Consider the following 11,605-nt stretch of genomic DNA (forward strand, 5'->3'; position numbering starts at 1 on the left):
TTTAGACTTGTTAAAAAGACTGGTGGGTTGTCAAAGAGATACACACGTAGATAACTGTTAACCGGAACAGAAAAGCTCAGAAATTATCTCCACATCTGGGGATTTCTCTCCACACACCCAAAGCCACGTCAAAAAGCCCAGGGGGTTGGTGGGCTTCTCAGATGGCAGAGGAGGGTTACTCCCTGCTTGCATCAACCTCAAAGCTTAAAGGCTGGAAAAGGGAAAGCTAAACTTTGCAATTATTAGATGAAAATGTAGGAAGATACATTTATTGTCAAGTAGTTGGGAAAGATTTCTTATGTGCAATACAAATAAGAGGGACACATTTGATTACATTATGACAAAAACCTTATGAACAGAAAAGAAAACAAGATGGAAAGAAATTATGGAGCAGGAGAAGGGATTTGTGATGCATATAACCAAAAAATGGGCACTATTTTAAGAAGCAGATATTATTTCATCACAAGGCAGTACAACTAGTTATTAATAATAGAAGTTTTAAAAAGCTAAATATAAGGACAGAATAAAATTAAATAGATGAAAAATTAAAGTGTAAAAACTCTGCAGTTAGAAGATAATTACAATAAGAATCAGCCATATCAAAAGTTATAAAATGCTATTAAAGGTTATTGAAAAGTGAAGCATATTTTCATTATTTTTAAGGAAAGGAAAAATGAAAGCATTCAACTGAAAAATTGATAACAATTGTAACAACAAAATCCCTAAGAAATCAGAAGAAAGGAGAGAGGCAAACCGAACCTAAATGAACTAAAATATAGGAAAATTTACAAAATTAATCCAAGCACTACATTTTAGAAAAATCAATCAAAAGACTAGATTTTACAGAAACTAAAGATTAAAAAGCTCCAATGGATAATAAAATTAGAGAGGGGTATTCAGTACCAGGTAGGGAGGAAATATTTTAAATATAAGACAATGACTTGCAAAATTCTAAGTTATAAATTTGAAAACCTAAATGAAACTGATAGTCTTCTGGAATATATACCTTAGCAAAGTTAGACATATAAAACCTAAATATACCAATCACAACTAATAAAAAAGAAAAGAGAAAACTATTTCCCTATAGAGAAAAAAAAGTGTTTGGCCTAGAAAAATTTATAAGGAAAAAATTTTCAATTCTTAAGAAACAGGTAATTATTATGGTTCAATAATTATTTCAAAACATTGAAAAAGATAGATTTGCTTTTCAGATGTAATCCTGATATTAAACTCTGAAAAAGGCAGCTCAAAAATTAATGAACTTATCTAAATTATGAATATAGAGAAGAAAACCCAAATATGGATAACAGACTATCAAAAAAAAAAATCCAAGTAGGGGTTAGCCTAGAATAAAAAGATTTTATGTTTTAATGTCTGAAAAATTCAGCACTATAACATATCACATCCATAGGGTAGAAAAGAAAACCCCAATAAAATTCTCAATAGATGAAGAAAATACATTAAAATGTAATCACTGGTCCTTATTTTAAAATACAAACTTAAAATGTCTTAACAAAAGTATTTACTTGAAACAGTCAAAACCATCACAATGAAATACTAGGGAAATGTGAAAATCAGGGACAAAACAGAAATGTAGTTTATTGTCATTTTTACTTACTTTTGATCTGGAACTTGTGTTCAATGAAATAGGGCACTTATAAAAATAGGATTCAGAAATATTGGAAGAGGAAAATATACTGTAATTATTAAGATGATATAATTATATTCCTGGAAACTCAAAAGAACAATTCAACTAAAACTTACTGAAATTGATATGAGCTCAAGAAAACTGCTAAATATAAAAAACAGACATAAAAGCCAGTAGCTTCCTTGTATAGAAATTTTCTATGCTTTTCTACATAGAAATACTATCCAGTTAGAAAATGTAAATTTAAATAAAATCAAATTGCAATAGCAAAAGTCAATAATAATGACTCTGAAACCTATATAAAATGCTTTGAAATAGCCTTAATGATAATGTGAAAGGCCCACATATTAAAAACTGTAAAACATTATTAAGAACTGCAGAAGATTTAAATACTATATTCCATGGCAATGAGATAGCAATTTTCAAATTAATTTGTATGTTCAATATAACTTCAATAAAAATCTCAATAGGACTCTTCAGAATTTGACAGGATCGCACTTCTGCTCACTGAAAGAATAATTAGGTATGACCAGCAAAGAGAATATTGAACATCCAAAGGAAAGATGAAGCTATTAACCAGTTTAAAGTGCTTATGTCAATAAAACAGCATGGTACTGACAAAGATCAACTTACAAGTGCTCAAATCGGTAGGGTGGAATAGGTATTTTCAGACCACACAATATATGAGAAATTTAATTTATGGGAAAGAAAGCATCACAAATTATCAGGAAATAAAGTTGTTATTTAATAAATTTAGCTTGGTTAATTGGTTATTTAGAAAAAACCTCAATCATAATCAAAATAATTTTAGAGGGATACAACATTATAGCTAGAGATAAAATATAAAGCTGTTAAAATAAAATTTAAAAAGCCAAACATATGAAAAAAGTTGAATAATTTTAATGATTAAGAAAATGCAAACTAAGACTACAATAAGCTACCAGTGCACACCCAGCAAAATGCCTAAAATAAAAACAACTGACAATGCCAAATGTTGGCAAGGATGAGAAGCAACGGGAACTCTGATTTGTGGGAGTGAAAAATGGCACCAGCACTTTGGGAAAAATAAATCCAGCAATTTCTTATAAATCTGAACATACAACTACCCTATGACTCAGCAACTCAGCTCCTGGGTATTTACTCAAGAGAAATGAAAGCTTATGTCCACACCAAAGGCCATTTACAAGAATGTTCACAGCTCCTTCTCATAGTGGTCCCAAGCTGTAAACAGCCCCTCTGTAGAACAGACAAACAAACTGTAATATAGACATATGGGGAGATCCTACTCCTGCAATAAAGACACCAAGTCCTGAGTGCACCAACACAGATGAATTTCCACAACATTCTGCTGGGTGAAAGAAATCTTACATGAAAGAGTTCATGCTGCACATCTCCACTTCATAAAACTCCAAAACAGATAAATAATCTGTGATGAAAAATTAAAAACCATGGTTGCTTCTGAGTAGAGTAGGAGAGAGGATTGACTGGGAAGGGTCACCAGAGCGCTTCCTGGGTGGTTTTTTTACCTTCCTTCCTTCCTCTTTCTCTTCCTTTCCTCCTTTTTTTCCTTCCAGCTATATTTAGATATCACTCATATGCCATGTAACTCACTTATTTCAAGTGCATATTTCATGTTTTTGATACATTAATAAATATATACAACTGTCACTTCACAGGAAACCCATGTCCTTTGAACATCTATGTCTTTTTTTTTTTTTTGGTACCGGGGATCGAACTTGGGACCTTACACTTGTGCAGCAGGCGCCAGAACCACTGAGCTAAATCCCCGGCCCAAACATCTATGTCTTCATAGGTGATTCATCTATTAATCATCAAGACTCACTGAATGATCCACTTCAAATTTGTCCATGTTGCTGTAAATATATAAAATATGTCAACTTTATTTTAAAAGCTTTTTTTATTGGAAGAAAGTATAAAATGATTTTCAAAGCTCTACATAGAAAAGCTCGGTCTTCAAAAAGGAAAATATTGATAGATTTGATTACTTAAAATCTTCAGTATCAAAAGTATTTAAATGTGAAATAGGAAGAAGAGGGGCGAAGGGGAAGGGAATGGAATTAATATGAGAAAATGAAAAAATGGAAACAAAGTCTTTGTAAATAGAGAGGGATGGAGGGGTTGAAGGGAGGGCAGGGGAAGGGGGAAAAAATAAGAACCAAGAGAGATTATGTAAAGGTGCAAATTTCCAATGATGAATGTCATTATATTGTATACCTAAAATGTATCGATAAAATAAAAAAATTTTAAAAGTATATAAATATGCGTTTTTTTTTTTTCAGCACCAGGGATTGAACTCAGAACCTTGTGCTTCTAAGGCAGGCGCCATGCCACTGAGCTAAATCCCCAGCCCTAAATATGCTTTTACATAGTTTATATTTTATATATCACATATTTATATATACATTTTGTTATAGATAATATGTAATCCAAACATGGATTACGTATATGTAAAGTGTATAAATGTAACCAAAATTAAAATATAAATATCTGGCCAGGAATTGTTAAAAAATTAGACAAGGAAGTCTTTTTCTATATATTTTATAAATGTATAAAGCATTCTAAATCATTGCAAATATTAAGATACCCTCAGATATATAGACAAACAGAAAATTCATAAGCAAGAAACTGAACTTGTCAACACAGGGGACATTTCTTTGTGATTTTAAAAATTGAAATTAAAATTATATTAAGAGCAGTATATACCAAAGACCCTACAATCTGTATAATCTGATTTATTTATCTTTAAGAAATGTTTATTCTCCTTTGAGTAAATATATCTGAGGTAAAAAAGAATAGCTACACGCAAAGATTTAACTACAAGAATGTTTATTTTAGGACTATTTGTAATATTGATCAGTCAGATATTCCCAGATTGTTCAATATACAGATTAGTTAACTAAATTACAGTTCAAAGATATTAAATTAACTCTCCTACAACCATAAAAAATTATGTAAAAGAATACTTAATGATGTGGGGAGATGTTTACTTCATAAATTGTTTTAGAAGGCCAATTATTGGGGGGAAAAATAAAACACATTTTAAAAATGAAAACAAGAAGGGGAAAAACATTGCTTTGGTTGACTTTTCTTATTGGGAAGAATATCTGTGTGGGTGATTAAAAAGCCAAACAGTTGAGAGTGTATATAATGAAAAGTCTCCCTCCTAAGTCCTGCTACCTTAATCCATTTCCTAGGGGCTTCCAGCTACACCTATTAGAAAGATGTTGACCAGAAGCAACCCACAAATGAAACACACACACAAAAGAAAGAAAAAAGAAGGAAAGAAAGGAAGGAAAGAGTGGAAAGAGAGACAGGGAAAGAGCAAAGGAAGGAAGAGGGGAAGAAATAAAGGGAAATGTACTACAGGAGAGACTTGGGTTGATTTTTTTTCCAGGAAGATTCCAAATAACAGACATTTATTTTAGCATATATGTTAAACATCTGAAGGCTGAAACTTAGTAACACTAATAAACATTAAATTATTTATATATGCAATATTTATAAAATAAGAAAGGGGTGGGGATTTAGCTCAGTGGCGCTGCCCCTACCTGGTAAGTGCAAGGTCCTGAGTTCAATCCCCGGTACCCCCCCCCCCCCCCCCCCCGCCAAAAGATAAGAGTCAGGATCAGAAGCTGGAACCTTTTTATCTGACAAGTGTTTGTGTCCCAGCAGGGTCCATGAGCTGCAGTGTGACACCACGGTGACCTCAGGCTTACAGCTTTGAGACGAGAGAGTGGAGGAGGCTGAAGCCTCGCCCTGGACCATGCCCTGGACCTGGGCAGCGACGCCAAATGACAGCCCCTAGGAGGGCCCCGGAAGTTGTCTTTCCGGTTGGCCTGTGATGTCCTCACCTCCTCCCACCCATTTAGGACCAGGCTGCATGCGGGCGCCCAGGCTCCAAGCAAGCCCAGCCCTAGTGTGGATGGCAGGGGAGAGGTCAGCGGCCCAGCAGCACACACAGCGGCCCCAGCCTCCCCGACAAGTTCCGGGTGTTCCTGCTCCCTTTCCACACTGCAAATGGGCCACACTCAAGGGGTGGGACTCAGGATGAAATTTGATAAAATTATTTTTTATGGCTCCCTCCAAGACATTTCTTAAGTGAACAGGAATTATTTTAGTGTGTGATTCAGCCTGATGGCTTATAAATAATTATCAGTGTATTTGTGAATACTTCCCATAGACATGAGCTTATGATTAGTAGGTGACTTTTCTTCTTGTATTTTTAGAAAATTCCATTGACGGCTCACCGTTGAGGGACACCTGGCTAGGGGCTCTGCTAAAGTTCACACAGAGGAGGGAGGCCTGGTTGTGGAGGGGAGCACCCTGGGAAAAGCAGGGGACAGAGGGCCAGGGATTTAGCTCGATGTTTCCAGTGCCTGCCATGAAAGCACAAGGTCCCGAGTTTGATCCCTGGTACCAAAAACAAAAAAAAGAAGGGGACAGAGGTGTCCACATAGGGGCACAGGGGACTGGGAAAGAGGAGGGAGAGATGCCAAAGGAGGAAGGAGTGAGACAAGTCATCTGTTTCAGACAAGGATTTTGTAACAAGCTATAGCTACACAGTACCCGTAGGTGCTTATCAAAACTTAGAAGTGTGTCCTCGCCCATAAAATCAATTGTCTGGTTTTCCCATTTAAAAAGGGCAAAATTAATTTTTCACAATTCTTTCCTTTTATGCCTTTCAATGTGTATCTAAAGCCTGTAATCCCAGCCCTCAAAGAGGCTGAGGCAGGAGGATCACCACAAGTTTGAGGCCAGTGTGGGCTACAGAGGGAATTCAAGACCAGGCTGAACTACATAGTGAGAGCGTGTCTCAAAAAACAAAAAGAAAACAAATATGTATCCAAGTGGAACTTTGTTTCTTTGGGGTGTATCTACCCAAGTACTCCTTGTCCTTAATCTCCCATCACAGGGCCCAGACAAGGAATTGACCGTATTATTGTTACCACTCCTTGCCTTGATGGTTTTAGGTCAAGAATCAGCAGGTGAAGTTCAGTCTGACAGTTCTCCTGATTTTACTTCCAACACATTAACAAATTTGTATTACTGCTGCGTCTGTAAGCCTGTGTGAAGGAGCGCTCCTGAGTGTCCTGCTCTGGTCTGATTTTAGCATTTAGTCCCCAAGGATGTGAGCAGTGACTCGTGCTTAGGAATCAGTGTCCCTGCTGAGCCCCAGGCCCTGGGCTGGACAAACTAAAGGCCAAAAGATCAACCAAACAGAGGAGCTCTGGTGTCCACAGCTCTCATCTCGGTCATTAATTCTGTGCACATTTTCTGAGCACTTACTATGTGCAGGATCCAAGTTAGACACTGGGGCCACCATGGCCAGGCAGACCTTGTCCCCACCTACCCAGAGCTCAGAGAAAGCACTGTGAGTATCCCCAGGAAACCAAGGCCAGGGACCCACTCGGCTCTGGATAGGACCGGCCACCTAGCTTTTCTCTCTTAAGACCCAAGTACTCAGCGCTATGTATGTGACAGCTCTCAAAAGCTCTAGTAAATAGACAAAGAAGTTGTAAGGAGGCCTCTACCTGCCCCACCACCCATAGGTTTCTACCCCATCTTTAAAAATTAGGAGAAGCCAGCTTTGGTGGCACACATCTATAGTCCCAGCGCTCTGGGAGGCTGAGCCAGGAGGATGGCAAGTTCGAGCCAGCCTGAGCAATTCATTCTTAGTAAGACTTGTGTCAAAAATTTAAAAGGGGAAGGGAATGGGGATATAGCTTAGGGTGAAGTTCTTGGGTTTTAAGTATCTCCTTAAAAATAAATAAAAAATAAAAATTGAAAGAAATGATTTGTGTCCTCCTTCCTACCAAGAAGCACAGCGCATTTCTTTATGGCAATATTATTTTAGAAGAAGAAATGTGCTGAAGACTTTAAATCCATCCTTCCCTAGAGGTGAATATATGAAAACGAAGACTGTAAGAGTATTTTCTTCCCTGTAAAGAGATCAGATGTGGAGGCCCTGAGAGTCCACCGCCTTTCCCGACATCCGAATCCTTTGCATTTTCCCAGAGCCCTTTCTTACTGCGCATTTGCATTTCGCCGTTATTGGATCCCAGGCCGCCCGGCTGCTGAGAGCCGGCAGCCCTGTCACGCTCTCTCTCATGCCGCGCATTACTCATAGTTTGAAAATCACTTTGACTCCCGCTGCGCAGCTATGATAATGTCAAATGAGTCATCGGCCTCCTCCAGCCTCCCGGAGCAGCAGCACCCGGGCTTCAAAAAGGAGAGAGAGCCAGAGAAACCCCCTTTGGGTGGGAGGGACGAATATTTAAACCGGTGGCTCAAAGCCCTGCTTCAGAGGAGTGGCCTGTTTCGCTTTCGATGCAATTTGAAAGGGAGAGTTGAAGTAAAATAGCTAACCCCGGTTAGTCTATTTACGGGAAGCATGCACCGCAGTCTGGAGTTTCTGTAAGAACTGGTGGCCCGGGGTGAGTGCAGAGGCTCTCTCTGGTCACTGTCTCATGGAGATCGCTTATTCCCAGGGCCCCCCTCCGAGGTCCCGCTGCCTGCGGAGCCGATGCCAAGCCGCGGGGAGAGGCACGGGCCTGCTCCGGGACCCTCCTCGGGGCACCCCGGGTCCAGGCGTCACCCTTCAGCCCAGACTTCCTTGGCTTTGCTGCTGTGCCCCTCGGGAGGTGCGGCCCTTGAGCCCCTGCACTGTTTTCAACATCATTTAAAAGCAGGGGGTCCCTGGGGCTGGGGGTTTCACAGCCTGGCTGGCCACGACACCTCCCCATCCAGTCTGGGCCAACCCCGCATTCCTGTCCAACTCAGGGTGACCCCTGGATAGGTTCACACTGTCCCAGAGAAGACACCCGGGCACAGCCCCACACCACCGGCCCATCATAACCCACCTTTGATAACTGAGAAACTGGGGTTCAGAGGCAGCTCTCTGTCCAGGGCTGCTCTGACTCCAAGTGCAGGGCACTTTACAGATGAGATGAATATTCAGAATCTAAACGGGGACAATGACTTGCTCAAGGTCACACAGCTGGTCATTGGCAAAACCAGCTGCCAAACAAGGTCTCCTGTCGCCCTCCAGGGTTTGCCCTCCTAGCTTCCAACTTCTCTCTCTGGACTTATTCTAGCCCTGATGCTGGAAGAGTCAGTGTCCCCAGGGCCACCTATACCAGTTACCCTGTCCATCTTACACTCTTGACACAAGCTTTCCAGGCCCAAAGATGGGCTCCCTGGGGAGGGAGAATCAGCAGCGGGGAGAGGCCACCAGGAGGAAAGGGTTAACCAGTCCCGAGCTGCCTGTGACAAGATGGTTACCAACACTCCAGAGGACTATAGCACTGACCAGTGCTGTCCTCAAAGCACGGCTTGCTCCAGCATGGGGTGCAGTGGGGTGCTGGTCTGCCCACCCCTGACCTGGGCCCTGTGGAGGGGCAGGTGGAGAGCCTACTCCAGCATTCTAGCTCCTGGTCCTCTCTGTCCCCATCCTCGGGACCCCCTCGGTGGGGGCCATGTAGGCATTATAGAGCCAGAACACCAAACTTCTCACTTGTCTACCCCTCTTGTGGGTGGCGCCTCCCCTGGCCCGGCCTTGGGGGACATTCCCCCATCTGGAGGGGTCTTGACCAAACACTTTTCCCCATGGTCTCCCTGAAGAAAGAACAGCCAAGACTCACATTTTGGGGTGATGTGCTGGAAATCTTTCAGGAAGGGTGGGCCATCCACAGAGAGGAGGATGTCTCCTCTTATCAGGTCTTCCCTTCTGTCCCATCCAATTTATCCTCCAGGCACGGCTGGTCAACTAGAGCTGACCCCACCCCTGCCCCCCAAAGCAACCAACAGCTGTTACTATATTGAGTGGCAATATGATGTCACACCATAGGTGACTAACAGGCTTCCCTGAGAGCCATCGTCTAAATATGACGGCCTTCCATCATCCTGACCTATTCCCGGACAGCCCTGAGTGGGGGGCTTAATGCTGACTCCAAGGACTGAGTGACTGCCTGGGATTCTGGGGCCACACAGCCACCCCCACAGGCAGACCCTTTCCTTAGGAGAAGAGGGGCTGTCAGCAAGACAGCTTGGCCCACTGGCCTGACTTCCAAATCAGAGCCATCAGCAGCATGTGAAATAGCCCAGGAGCATCGAGGCGGGGCGTTCATGCATATTCACCACGCCAGGCGCTGGGTTACATTCTGTAACACAGGTTTGCATTTAATTTTCAAACTGCCCTGAGGAGGTCATTATAATCCCAATGGGGCTAGAGAAGCTGAGATCAGAAGGGGTGAATAACTTTCCCAAGGTTACAGAGCTGATGCTGGAGGGGCTCCGACCTCAGCCATCTGTGTGACTGGCATGGAAAGGACTCTACACAAAGTTTTGCCTCAACACTTGTGTGTGTTTTGAATAGGCTTTATTTTGTAGAGTAGCTTTTGATTCACAACAAAATAAAGCAGCAAATACAGAGATTTCTCAAATACTCCCATCCTCACAGGGGCATAGCTTCCCCTCTCCTCTACATCCCCGCCAGAGTGGCCCGTTTCTTACAATCAATGAACCAGCTGGTGCATTGTCTCCTAAAGGCCATTTTTCCACTGGGCTCTCTTAGTGATGTGTATCCATGGGCTTGGGGAAAGTGGGGGAGCATCGCTTAGGGTTGTATTTTTTCAGTACAGGGGACCTAACCCAGGGCCTTCTCACTAAGCTACATCCCCAGCTTGTTTTTCATTTTTATTTTGAGACATGGTCTCACTAAGTTGCCCAGGCTGGGTTCGAATTTTCCACCCTCCCGCCTCAGCCTCCCAGAGTTCTTGGATTACAGGCAAGAGCCACCACATGAAGCCTTGGGTCAAATTATTAATGACACATGTATCTACCATTGCAGGATCATACAGAGTGGTTTCACTAACCTGAAAATCTCCTGCTCTCTGCTGTCCCCCACCCCCAATTGCTGGTAACCAATGATATTTTTTGTCTCCAAGTTTTGCCTCTTTCCAGCGTCACAGCTGGAATTCTGCAGCTTTCAGATTGGTTGCTCCCAGGGGGCGGTGCGCACTTCTGGTTCCTCCATGTCTTTTCCTGGATGGATGGCACCGTACTGCTTAGCGCTGAAGAACCATCCATGGTCTGGATGAACCACGTCTTAGGGTCCATTCGCCTACCGAGTCACCCGAGTCTTACCACCCCATTCTGGAGCCACGGTTACTGGAAACAGAGATGGCCCAGGCCCTTGGCCTCCTCCTGTGGGCCCCGTGCTGCCCCTCTCTCCTGCCAGTGCACACAGCCTGGCAGGGGTGCGCCCTGCCAGTCCCTCCTCCCTGTGCCATGTCAGCAGCCGGGAATCAGTGGGTCCACCAGGGGGGCTTAGCCTCGCAGCTCCGGAAGGAAAAGCTGGAGGAGCCTTGACCCTCGGGTCCAGGGACTCCCCACGCTTGTTCTCCAGGCTGCGATCCACCCGGTATTCACCCAGCCCTGATACTGGCTGTGGGCAGACCCTGTGTGGAGGCCCTGGACCCCCGCGTGACGCTCGTGGGCTCGGGAAGCGGGGCGTCTGGGAGGATGAGGGCCTGACACAGCAGAAAGAGTCAGGAGGGCCGTCTCTGCCACGGCCACACACCGAGGACAGGCCCCGGGAAGGCTCAGTGGCACCCCGAGCTGGCCCTCATCAGACGCGGGATCTGCCAGAGCCTGGGTCTGGACGCTCCGACTCCAGACTGTAGGGACCCGCGCCTGTCTCTGTGCTCCCAGGGCCCAGGCCGCGACAAGCACCTGGCAGAGGAGGATGTGTTTACACGGTGTTTGTGCGGCTGCACAATCCAGCGCTTCATTCACAAATACCTTTGTGGGGGAGGTGAGCATAAAGCTACAGACCAAAAAGAGGAAGCCCTCGAGGCCGTGGCAGTGAACAGTGGTCCTCCACTCAAAATTGCTGTTTATTGCCAATACCATATTATAATTACCAGTTGTTAAAAT

The 11,605-nt window shown here is 43.2% G+C and overlaps 1 protein-coding gene across 1 annotated transcript in view; it reads right to left on the reverse strand.

Annotated features, from left to right (window-relative positions):
- The window catches only part of Atf3 (activating transcription factor 3), a 52,566-nt gene extending 43,238 nt beyond the window's left edge, over positions 1 to 9,328 (reverse strand). The window contains exon 1 of the mRNA XM_087194249.1: positions 9,310 to 9,328. The gene's annotated coding sequence lies outside the window, so the exon portion shown is untranslated. The remainder of the gene's footprint in view (positions 1 to 9,309) is intronic.
- Between the last annotated feature and the right edge of the window lie 2,277 nt (positions 9,329 to 11,605).

Source organism: Heterocephalus glaber, unplaced genomic scaffold, assembly GCF_053883595.1.
Source record: "Heterocephalus glaber isolate CG9 unplaced genomic scaffold, H.glaber_assembly_v1.0 deba00001600, whole genome shotgun sequence".
In the NCBI taxonomy this organism is placed as follows: domain Eukaryota; kingdom Metazoa; phylum Chordata; class Mammalia; order Rodentia; family Bathyergidae; genus Heterocephalus; species Heterocephalus glaber.